The sequence below is a fragment of the Theropithecus gelada genome, chromosome 5 (genome assembly GCF_003255815.1).
Source record: "Theropithecus gelada isolate Dixy chromosome 5, Tgel_1.0, whole genome shotgun sequence".
Classification (NCBI taxonomy): domain Eukaryota; kingdom Metazoa; phylum Chordata; class Mammalia; order Primates; family Cercopithecidae; genus Theropithecus; species Theropithecus gelada.
The window spans coordinates 145,207,940-145,220,347 of NC_037672.1; the positions used below are offsets into that span (position 1 = coordinate 145,207,940).

Below are 12,408 nucleotides of genomic sequence, written 5' to 3' on the forward strand. Positions count from 1 at the left end.
TAAAACGCCAGTAACACAAAAGCCATCCTCAGTAAACAGTACACGCTTTATCTTAGCGTACATATTGGCTTCTTGAGGGCCAGATAGCTATATAGGTTTTGGGGTGAGAAGGGTGCCCATCCCAGATATTTCTAGGAAAAACTGCTGTAAGTTTAAAAATATGTTTTTAGACAATGTAAATCAACTTCAATTTAAAATTGTTAACCGAAGGCACTCCCTCCCCTCCACTTTTCTCCAATATGCTACACTCAAAATTGTAGCTACTTTGTCAGGATACCAGCAATGGCTCTGAAGTCAGATTCAGACTTGAGTCTAAGTTTTGTCATTTATAACTGTGAGATCTTTCCTAAATCACTTACCTGCAAATGTTTACTAGTATGACCACATGCACAAATACGGGCTGTTACTATCACTGTGCATAAGGAAAGGGAGATGAATTTCACTGTACAATTTCATCCTAGGAACATGCATGCAGGGTCTTCACTTAGGCCATTACAGGCTCTCAGCGAATCTGGTTACTAAAGACCTGGCCTTGAAGGGAAAGGAACCGCCTAGTATTTTTTTGTTTAATCAATTATTGCATTATCTTCCCTTTCTTTTAAAAGTTTTTAACTATCCATGGTCAGAAGTTTGGTAAAATTGTTGCAAGTTAGAATGTACATTACTCCTTTTAGAAAAATTACATTTAGGACTTTTGATCTGTGCCCACACCTAATATCATGCAGTGAATCTCTTCTACAAAACAGTGTTAAAGCTTTTAATGTCATCCATCACCCTATTTGATAATACAACAGAGCAATTTGAGAAACTGGAAAAGCTGCCTGTGGACGTCTGCATCCAATTTCAATGATTTTTTTTCTCACCAGCATTCAAAGCAGCCCCTTACTGGTTTCAAATGCACGTTTTATGTTTAGTGCTTGGAGGAGCTGGGTAGTGTTGGAATCTGACATAAAAATTATTATTCCCCTGACATTTTATATACTATTCCATCAAATAACACTTAGAGAGCTTTGCATATTATGTGGTACATGTCCAGTCTGACAAGTAATAAGAGCGCTGTGAACAGCTATCATTTATTTAATGTCTACAATGTGCCAGGTACTTGGCACACATCATCTCCAATCACTGAAGCATCATGATAAGCTAAGTACTACCAGATCTTAATTTTACAGTTAAGAATCAGGGAGAGGCCGGGTATCTTGCCCAAAGTGCTAGGGGCAGGAGTGTCACATGGTGAAATAAAATAGGAAACACTTTGGAGTCAGAAAAACCTGCATGCAATTCCTAGCTCTGTCCTTCACTGTGTAACTATGGACAAACTGCTTAATTTCCTCATCAAAAATTAGAATACTGCTTAACTTCTATAGAAATTATACGGAAAATAAAACCACAGAATGTCCATTTTGGTGCATGACTTACAGTAGCATTTAATAAATGCTAACTGATGATTACTGTAAATGGTGACACTAGAATTTGAACACAGCCTCCTAAGGCTATGACTCTGATGATGACCCAGTACATCAAAACTGAACCCAGGAAATGAGACACTATCCTGTAGTCTCAATTACTATTAAAATGAAAAAAAGCAGGTGTCAAGCAAAACCTTTAAACATTAAGCTTTATTAGACTGAACCTGGAAATACTGTCTTCGATGAAAATTTTGTATGAAGAATTTCATTTTCAATGAAAATTTTGCACGAAGAAAATTTTGTATGATCTACATTACATATGACAGAACTATTTTATTATAGGATTTTAATTGAATTTTAGGCAGTAGGAAGAATACTTACCCTATGATTTACTTGTATAAAATAAAATAAATCAGTGCCTGGGATTAATTTGCCACTGATTTCTTAATTAGCCATTCAATAAGAATGAGTGGGTACACACAATATGTTCTAGAAGTCTAAGTGAAAGAAATGAATGCTGTTCCCTGGTCAGATGATATAACAATGACGACGACAACAACAACAACAAAGGCTCTTTCCATGAGACTATATGAGGCCATTTCCCTTTTTAAAAAGACAGATTTAAAAAGGTCTACAACAGATTGCATGACTGCATTTCAGGTACACACCTATCTACATAAAAATATTTTCTTTAGTAATTGCTTTTCCCCAAGCAACAAAAAGTCCAAATCACCTATAATGCATAGAATGATATCATAATTACTAAAGAAAAATTATTTACAAGGTGAAAACGTTTGCTAATTTTTTAACTTAAACATATTTCAGTAACTGTAAAAAATATTTAATACAGAGTTAAGGATTTAAAAAAATTCACTCCTGAAGGTATCATATCCACAAGTATCTGAAATCACATTCTTCTTGTAGCCCAGTTAGCAACTGAGGATCTTCAAATAAATCCTAATCAGAAATGTTAGGAGTATATTTAATTTTATTATTTAATTTTATTTATTTTTCTTTGAAATGGAGCATCACTCTTGTTGCCCAGGCTGGAGTGCAATGGCATGATCTTGGCTCACTGCAACCTCTGTCTCCTGGGTTCAAGCAATTCTCCTTTCTCAGCCTCCAGAGTAGCTGGGATTACAAGTGCTCACCACCACGCCTGGCTAATTTTCTGTATTTTTAGTAGAGACAGGGTTTCACCATGTTGGCCAGGCTGGTCTCAAACTCCTGGCCTCAAGTGATTCGCCCGACTTGGCCTCCCAGAGTGTTAGGATTATAAGCCCCCCTGGCCTAATTTTACATTTTCAAAGGGAAAGTTGCTTAAAGGAATTTTATATTTACAACCATTTAGTAATGATATTTTATAAGTATTTCTTAATCTAGTCTCCTATAAAAACAATGATTTTTATTAATGCCTATTAGCATTACTTTTATTACTATTCCTTTTTAAAATTTAATGTCAGGTCATCTTTGATAGTAAAAAAAAAAAAATAAAGAAAAAAGCACGATTAGTATTCATGTAATGGTAAGTTATGGTAAAGACAGAACAGAAAGCCTGCTCTGGTTTCCTTCATAAATGGAGAAACATACGTTCATGTTACTTTTCAATGCGCCTCCTCACGATGGGAAATGTAATTTGCTCAAATTTTCAAGTAACTTTAAAAATGCAATGATTTTCTGGTTTTACAGAGAATGTGTTAATGGCTCCATAGAGGTTAATTTTTCCTACTAAAATCATTTCTTTTTTGTTCACATCTCATCCCTATGGGTCACTACTACAAATTACAACTTAGTCTGATAAAGAACTAGCTACCCGTGTCTAAAAACTCTAATTTTCTGCCTAGTGAACTGCGTTCAGTAGTGGGCAACTTTATGAAAAGGGAAATCTTTCCTGCTTCTATTTGACTTTTGTGCAATTTGTACTGCTTTACTGAAAAAAGACAAAGTTAATTCCTAGAGCCCAATATGATTAGTCTGCTCTACAGCCAATTTTCAAGATACAGTAGATGATGTAAAAAATAGAAGCACACTGCTGAAAATAAAGTCAGCTGTGGAATCTAGTATCCCTGGGCCTTTTCACTAGTGGGAGTGGACCACAGCACACTCCTGGTGCCTCGTCCATAGTCAGTACTCCACAGCTGTCGCTGAATTGAACGGATGTACCTCGTTTCTGCGGGCTCTGGACTTGAAGCGTTGCCCTTTCCCTTTCCGGTTACTGCTTTATCCCAAATTGGCTCTAGCCCTGTTGGTCCCTTACCCCATCATGTGTCTTCTCAGCACTTGCTCACGGGCTGATTTTCTAAGTTCTGAACCTGGTTTTTCATGTTTCAGTGTGATCTGACCTCAGTCACTACTATAGCTCTGGTCTGTCAGATGCTGGTTAGGTAAGGCAAAGGTCAATTATTTCAACATTTTAGAGAAGCAACATACATAATTTTGAATTTTAAGTATTACCAGTGATAACAACTTAAGATTTTCAAATAAATCCTAATCTGATGTGTCAGAAGGATATTTAAAATTGAGAGGGGAGGTAGTTTGAAGGGATTTTTGATCTAATATTTAGAAATGGCATGTCTATAACAATTTCATCAACCATTCTCCTTGGAAACAGTGATTTTTATTTAAGACTTCTAATTAATGGCTAATACTCTTATCATTCCAATTCTTTTTCAAATGTACTTTCAGTTTATATCGGATTCTAAAAAAAAAAAATTAAAACTTATGTAATCTTAGCAATATCAAATTGCTGAGCCTGGTTCAGCGGGGAAAATACGATGGTGCAGGCCAGATGAAAAACGACCAACCTAGACTAATCGTGCACTGGTTTTCCAATTAAGTTGTGGGAGGGTAAGAGAATGCAATATGTTTTAGAGATCTTGGTACAGTTAATTACAGGGAAAAAAGGAAGTAAAAAGTAGTTGTGATCTTCTAAATTGTTTAAGATGCAGAAAGAGCGTGAAAACTATCATTGTTCTTTGTCTGGTTCTGTCTTCGGGCAAACTAAATTTAAATCCCGGTCTTAAACGCAACGGCTTTCTCAGATGGCCCTTCGGCACAATATTCATAAACAATAGAGATCTACCTAAACCAGTGACAAGGAAGTAAACACTCCAGGTCTTCCCTAAAGTAACATATGTTTTTCTGCAATTTTTACTTTTCCCCCTTCAAATCAAATATTTAACATGTACATAAAGTAGCCACAGTTTAAATATTCCAAATTTTATAGAGAACCAAGGTATAATATTACTTAACAAAGATAAAAACTCTTTAAAATATAATATTTATAAAGCACTCCCTTGTTGTTTCTGAAGCAGTTTAAACATACATGTGTTAATTTTTATCTTTCTAACTCAGAGACGGCAGGGCAGATACTTTGAAGATTTTCGTTGTTTACAGACGAGGAAACAGACTTATTTGCCGAGTCTCTGAGTGGGTGGTGTCATTCTGTATAACGCTACATAAAAATGATACTGGAACCTACAATGGTGCCGCCTTTATTATACACTAGTGACAACACTTACTGGAAAACTCTCATAGCGAAGGTTCAAAATGTTATGCAGCCTTTCACTAAATACTAGTAAATGGTCGGTACGGCTTCTAAGAGGGTGGTATGAGTCTCCAAACTAAAGCCCTGGGTCTCCCTTCCAAATTGAAGAAGAAAATAAAATATAAAAAGGGACTGAGAGGAAGGAGGAGGTATTTGCTTCCCCCGCCCAACCCCCCGCCCACCAAAAAAAAAAAACTTTGTAGGTTTGATTCCACTGAAACAAGTACAAAGAACTTAATGAGCCTGTACTAGATCTAGAGTACTGTACATAAGTATGAATTTATATCAAACTTATCAAAAATCTCATACCATCTACTCCTCAGTTGATTCGCTATACGTGACTTTTCAATCTTGTTGACAGTTATGATGCCCTCCGAGATTTGTATTCTTTCATCTTTTGCTATATTTCATGTTTTACTGTTAGAAAAGTAAACACTTTTATAAAGACGCATTCTGTTGTCAAACGTCGGTGATTTAATGAAGCTAAAGGCTCCAGTAAAGACATTAAAGACTCCATAGAGGTGTGAGATTAAATGTCTTATACCTGTAAGGAGAAAATACATTCCTCTCTCTTCCTTGGGATTGTTCTTCACTAGGTGAGGTATAAGAATTCACTGTTAATTAGCAACACAGCACATACAGGAAGGTGACGCTTTTGTAAATGTAAAGTTAGAGTCAACAAATTCTAAGAGCTAGCATTTATTAAAGAGCTTCTAACAAGGCCAACCTGAGGGCAAAATGGCTTCACAAGAGTTGTGAGCTCCGTTCTTTGGTGTCAGCCTGTTCTTTTCTTGATGTGGATTTGGTTGATGGTATTGGAAAGATGAGAGGGAGAGAGACAATGTGAGCATGTGCAAAGATAATTTTATGATAATTTCTGGTAGTTCTGAAGCCTTCTGGCTAACATGCAAGGTTTTGCCTCTGTTTCTTTGCCCCAGGACAGTGCTCAGTGGCTGAGTGAAGTGGGGCAGACTCTGGAAAAAACGTATTTATATTTTACATATATCTACTTATCTCTAGAAAAATCATTATCAGCTTCTGTTTTTCCTATCTAACAAGTCAAGAAGGGTAGTATATACAGATATTGAGGAATGAGGTTAAAAGGAAAGAACTTTTACACTAGATGTGTATGTCTTTAAAGAGCAAAATATCACATGAAAAAACTGGGGGCCTTGAAAGACTGGCATCTTTTTTTATTTGCTACACAGAAATTTTCCGCCTTCTCAGTTATTAGTAACTTCGTATTGTGGCTTTATATGGTGTCATAAGCTGCTAGAATCATAATTTAGTAGCTCTAACAGCAGGACTGACAACAGAATACAATTTTCAGTGATCACTACACCAAGCAGCCCTGTTCCATTGCTACTGAGGGCCCAACACCTTCCCTAGGCTTTCAGTTTCATTATGTAACTTCCCATACACTGCACCAAATGGCCCCAATCGCCGTGGACATCTGGTTAAGCCAGTCTACTGCCAAACTACCTAGTAGCTACCTATGTAGTTTCTTTATCTTAAAACTCCCAAGAAAACATCTCCAGGAAGAGAACAAATGTGTTCAAAGTTTTGTCTCTCTGCTCTTGTATTCCTAGTTATCCAGACTGCTTCATCCCTTTTGGCAAACTAATCTCTGAAGCCTCAGCAGTTCTAAACCCCACTCATCTGCCCTATTCTTCACCTGTTTTCAGTGTTTTCTTCCTGAGTCTGTCAGAGGTTGCCATCATTCCCCGGAACTGATCCATCATCCAGTCCTGCCAATTCCTCCTTGTCATGTCCCCAGGCAGGCCTTCTGCTCCACAGGACCATTTGTGGCCAGGCCCTTTTTGTTTTCTGTTACCCACAGTCACATCCCAGTTGTCATCCTCTAAGTGGTACCCTCCAGGAGCCACTGCAGAGCATCCAGGGACAAAACTGCATAAGCCACAGTGTTTTCTTCTGCAGCAGAGAACTTTATAAAAGGACTTGCTATATTTAAGAGAAGGGCTGAGATTTCTCATTCTGATATTAGGACCTTACATAATCTGACCCCAGGGTCTTCGTTTAGTCTCTTCCCCTACATCCCTTGGGCATGGACCAGTTCCAGCCAGGCTAGCTTTCATGGAGCTGGGTCTGCTCAAGCAGGTATCCTCAGCCTTCAGTCTCCATCACTGGTTTTTTTTTTTTTGCAGGGGGTGGGGACAGGGTCTTACTTTGTCTCCCAGGCCGAAGTGCAGCAGTGTGATCAGCTTACTACAGCCTCAACATCCAAGTCCAAGCAATACTCCTGCCTCAGCCCCCCAAGGAAATGAGATTACAAGCATGCACCACAACGCCTATTTGATTGTTGTTGTTGTTCTTTTTGTAGAAATGGAGTTTTGCCATGTTGCCCAGGCTGGTTTCGAACTCCTAAGCTCAAACAATCCACCCGCCTAAGCCTCCTAAAGTGCTAGGATTACTGACCTGAGCCACCGTGCCCAACACAGTCTCCATCTAATAGTCTTCCACCACCTGCCTGCCCTCTCTGACAACCTAAATACCTACCCATCCTTCCCATCCTGCCAAGGCTCGATGTTAGTATTTGATGACAGTCAATTTACCAATTTCCATTTCTGGTGTCAAATCATTCTCAGTAATAACAAATCACACAAATTATATGAACATAACTACACCACGAGTGCAAGTTCTGTGAGAGGAGCTTCATGTCCTAGGACTCTTGGGTATGTTTTCTGAGCCACTAGGCACAGAGCAGACATCAAAGAGCAAAGAGCTAGTAGCGTTCAGCTTTGTATGAGGAAGGCCATTCTGCCAATGGTTCTCTGAGCCTGATAGGCTATATCTAATTTTTATCACACACAGGAAATGAAACACAGGAAGATAAAAATTTTAAATAAAGCTTTAGATTAATATCAAGAATATCAAGATGTTAAAAGAGGTACTTCAGGATAGTAATGGTAATTTTTTTTTTTTACATATGAAGCTCATTCCTTAAGAAAAAATAGAGATTACCCAATTTCTTTCCCATTAAGGCAACAGAAATTCAAATTAAGGTTTCAACTTGGAATGGGTAAGAGTTAATTATTTAGAGTATAGCAAGATAACTGTTAAATTATAATGTGCTCTTCCTGAGTATTCTAAAGCCAGAGCTGTTGCCCTACTTTTTGATGGGTAAAAATAGTTGGGTAAAATCTGATACTCTGTGAGAGGCAATATGGCTGATGTGTTAAGTACATAGAGTCAGAAGGCCTGGGCTGCCTGGGTTCAAATCCCAACTGAGGCTCTTCCTTATTACTGGGTGACCTTGAACAAGTTATTTGCTACATGTATGCCTCAGTGGATGGATCTCTAAAATGAGGACAGATAATAACCCCACACATTTGACAGAATTATCAAGAGGATTAAAATGCAAATAGACAATCACATTCCTAGCATAAACAGCACAAAGTCCTCAATAAATATGTATTATTTTTAAGAATTAAAGGATCATACCTTTAAGCCTTGTTAAGAAATAGTCAATGTTTTTCCTGTGACAACAATTGCTGAGCGAGTTTAGATTCAACGACATTACCTTTCCAAACTCACAAAACTTTGGCTTAAGAAGACTATTATAAGAAATAAATGAGATAAAATATGAAGTACTTGGCACAGAGCCTACACCTAATAAGTACTCAGTAGCTATTCTTATAGGACCAGGTGGGACACAGAACTAAGTATTTTCTCAGAACTGCTACTTAAGTCTATAACAAACTATTCTATTAGTACCAATGGGAGAGTTACTTTTTAAATCTTAGGATACAAATCAGATGAAAAGAGCAGGCACATTAAAACCAAAGTAGCTCATGAAAATTTTCTTATAAACAGGCAATTCCCTAAACTAGTTTTTAAGAACATCATGAGTCAGGTGACTGACTGTTCATTGGCTCTGGGTTGGCTGCTAGAAAGCTTAGCGCCAAATAAGTGGCCAGCCTCGACAAAGGTCTTGAGACATATATTCTTTATATCATCTCCATGCTTGGCTCAATTTTTCCCTCTCTTGCTCTAATCTCCCCTCTCTGTTGTATTTTTGTTTCGCTTAAATTTCATCTTTAACTCATGGAAATCTGTGAGCTACCTTGGATTATTTTCTGGAATAAGATGGGTTGTACACAAACACATAAACTTGGGAAATAACTTCCAAAATTACATACTGTGCTCCCTACTTAGTTTTCAAATTTGCCATGTGAAGTGCACCTTGATTTAAAGTTTAGGTTACAAGCAGCTGTCTTTGGATAACACTAATTTACTTTTGGCTCACACATCTCTATTTCAAATCATTTTCTAATAAATTACTTCAACATACTTTCCACTTTGGAGAAACAAGTGGCATGGTGACAGAAACAAGGGCGAACCCCACTCACATAAGTAGTTACCAATAACACATCAACCAATGTTCTTGGAGCACCTGTTGCATGCTGGGTGTTACCTTTGCCCTGATCAGCAAACCAGATTCCCTCAATATCATGTTTGGTTTGGGGCTCTGGCCTGATTAACCTTCATAATAACCAAGGCATAATGATAAAGAACCAAACCTAGGATTGAAAACTGCATAGATTCAATAATGTCTGAAGTTCAGCAAAAATGGTGAATAATCAGAGACAAAGTAACTAAGACTTTTCTATGTGCAAGCTGGAAATGGGAGAGAGACCAGTTATTCACACACGTGGGCCATGCACGCACTCAGTGTCCTAGACTTATGTTCTTTAGGGTTCTAACCTTGGCCTACTCTGTCTCTCTGAATACTGATTTCTTGGCCATTTGCATCCACTTTCACGGATGATGATTCTGAAATCCTTATTTTTAATCTTGCCTTGTTTCCCAAACTTCAAAATTAAATATCCAACTACCTCTTAGATATACCTGAATATCCCATAGGTATTTCAAACTTGTCTTAAACCAAAACTCATCCAACTCCCCTTTAAAAAAAAACCTAGCAATGGTTTTTCCCCCCATAACCAATCACCTTTTCATATATTACATAAAGAACTCATTTGTTATGCTTAATCTTTTCATCACCCCTCACTAGAATGTAAGCTCTACCAGGGCAGGGATCGTTGTCCAAGATGTCTCCAGCTATGCTTAGAAAGGTACCTGGCATTTAGTAGGTATTGAGTAAATGTTTGCTAAGTGAATGAACCTTTCATCCCTTACCCTCAAAGCTGCCCCCACTCCAATATTCCTTATTTCAGTGAATGGCATTAGCAGCCAAGCCTGGGGAGTCATCCTAGATCTTTGCTTCTTCTCTTCCAATATAGAACTGCCCATGTTACTTTTCAGATGATCTTATTATCTGCCCATCCTCTCAATCCCTGAGAGTGCTGGTCTAGGTCCACCCTAGGTCATTTCTAGCTCAACTGATGAAAACAGCCACCATTTAAATAAGTATACCTCACAACAGCCAGATCTTAAATGCAAAACTGAGCTTACCGTTCTGCTGCATGAAAACATTCAGAGGTTCTCTTTTGCTTAAGGATGAATTTAGGCCTTCCTTGCAGTCCAGGACCTGGTCCCAATCTGCTCATTTAACCTCACTTCCTATCACTTCACATCTGAAAGTTTATACAGTGGTAACACAAAATTGCTTCTGGTGCCCTGTGCAACAACAGCCTGTTCTTAGGCCCTCTGAGCAAGGCCAAGTCTGATCTCTCAAGATTCAGCATGGGGGTCAATTCTTGGAGAAACCTTCCCTGACTTTTCAGGGTGGCCTAAATGTCACGGCTTTATGTGTTCCCACAGCAACCAACTGAAGGGATACCAAAAATCTGGGCAAACATTTGCCATTAGCACTACAGTCTTATGCTTATGGAAGGAGGAAAGGGGTGCTCATTAAAATCATAGATATAACCTACTGGGTAGGTATTTATTTAGCCTCTTACAGTAAATAATTAGAAAGAGTCAGGTTACCTGATTCCTAAACTCTGAAAAAGGTGAAAAGAAAAAAAAATCTTTAAGATGTTTCATGAGAAAACAGTAAGCAGACAGTCCTTGGTTTCCTATATCTGACACAGCAAATACTGTAGTTGTGACAATGGGCTCAGATGTTCATGAGCTTCCTGTATGTGATTCATGAAAACACCAGGGACTGTCTCTTAAATCATTAATTAAAAACATCTAATAAATGTAATTTAAATTATTCCCCTGCTTTATCAGTTACCTGTACGTTGCCAGCTATAAGGAGATAGCTATATTTGAATTATGATGTAATATTAATAACATTCTGATTTAGCTTGTGTCCACTACAATTAAGTTCTCTGTTTTGTGGCACAAATGCTCACTGCCCCCACAACACATACCTCCTACCTGCTGGTACCCTCGCTTGTCCTTCCCTCTTGCTCATGAGTGTGTGCACACACAGCATTGACAGGGATAATGTGGTTTATGACACAGTGAAACACACTTTCCTCTGGAACTGTTCAGCTTACTCATTAATTTTGGAGAACCAAAGAAAACTAATGATTCAGCAACCACTACATTTCCTTAAAAATATTTTCTCCCATAGAATACACAATCAATACATTTAAAGATCTTTAAAATGTATGCTGTGAACTGAACTACATGGGAAAGGAATGAGGTACTCATTCACAGGCTTGGCTATCTTAAAATATTGCCTATTTGAAAAACCCCAAGATTAACTTGTAATTGTATCTTTTAAAGCCATTCAGTTTCAAGATATAGACCTAAGTTTCTTCCTTCAAGGGAAATGTGTGAGTGTGGAAACTAACATCATACAATTTGTCTGACCTTACCAAAATATGGACTCTTAGGTCTGTTTTAAAAATTTAAATCCAGTTGACTTTACATAATAATCAACTCTCTTCCTCTTTTACAGCCATAAAACTATTTAGTGATTTGTGGTAGCTGTGTCTTCCAGACACTGCATACATACTGAGTATTCAAAAAGGAAATTAGGTTATAAAATAGTGTGCTGAATCTAGTCAACTGTGTTCATTGAGGAATCACAAAGTAAAAAACACACATGAGATGGAACTAATGGCAATTTACCTGGGAGGGGGACGTCATTCAACCTTGATTGCTCTTATGCTACATGGGTACATTCAAACATTTATTTGGTGGCTACTAAATATCCACAGCCTTGCTAGATTGTGGAGATAAGACTCTGCCTTCTCTAAAAACTTCTAACAGAAGAGGTAAAGCCTGGTTGATGGCTCTCAGTATTTTCTCAACTGTGAGACTCCCAATGGTCGGACTGCCACAGAGGCTTGTTACAGGAGTAAATCTCAACAGTTCAGTCCGCATTGGAAAAGCCCCTCTAGGAAATTTCCACAGATCCCCATTCCCCACACACAGCCTTTGAGACCTGCTGGTTTAGAAGGATCTTGCCACCTCAAAGGGCAGCTCTCAGGACAAAATAACATTACAGGAAGAATGAAGATCTAACAAAGGAAAATGAAGGGCTGAAAAATGAAGACCTAACAATGCAAC

The 12,408-nt window shown here is 38.1% G+C and overlaps 1 protein-coding gene across 4 annotated transcripts in view; it reads right to left on the reverse strand.

Moving 5' to 3' along the window:
• Window positions 1-12,408, reverse strand: part of NR3C2 (nuclear receptor subfamily 3 group C member 2) — a 374,118-nt gene that overhangs the window by 167,418 nt on the left and 194,292 nt on the right. The window lies entirely within an intron of this gene.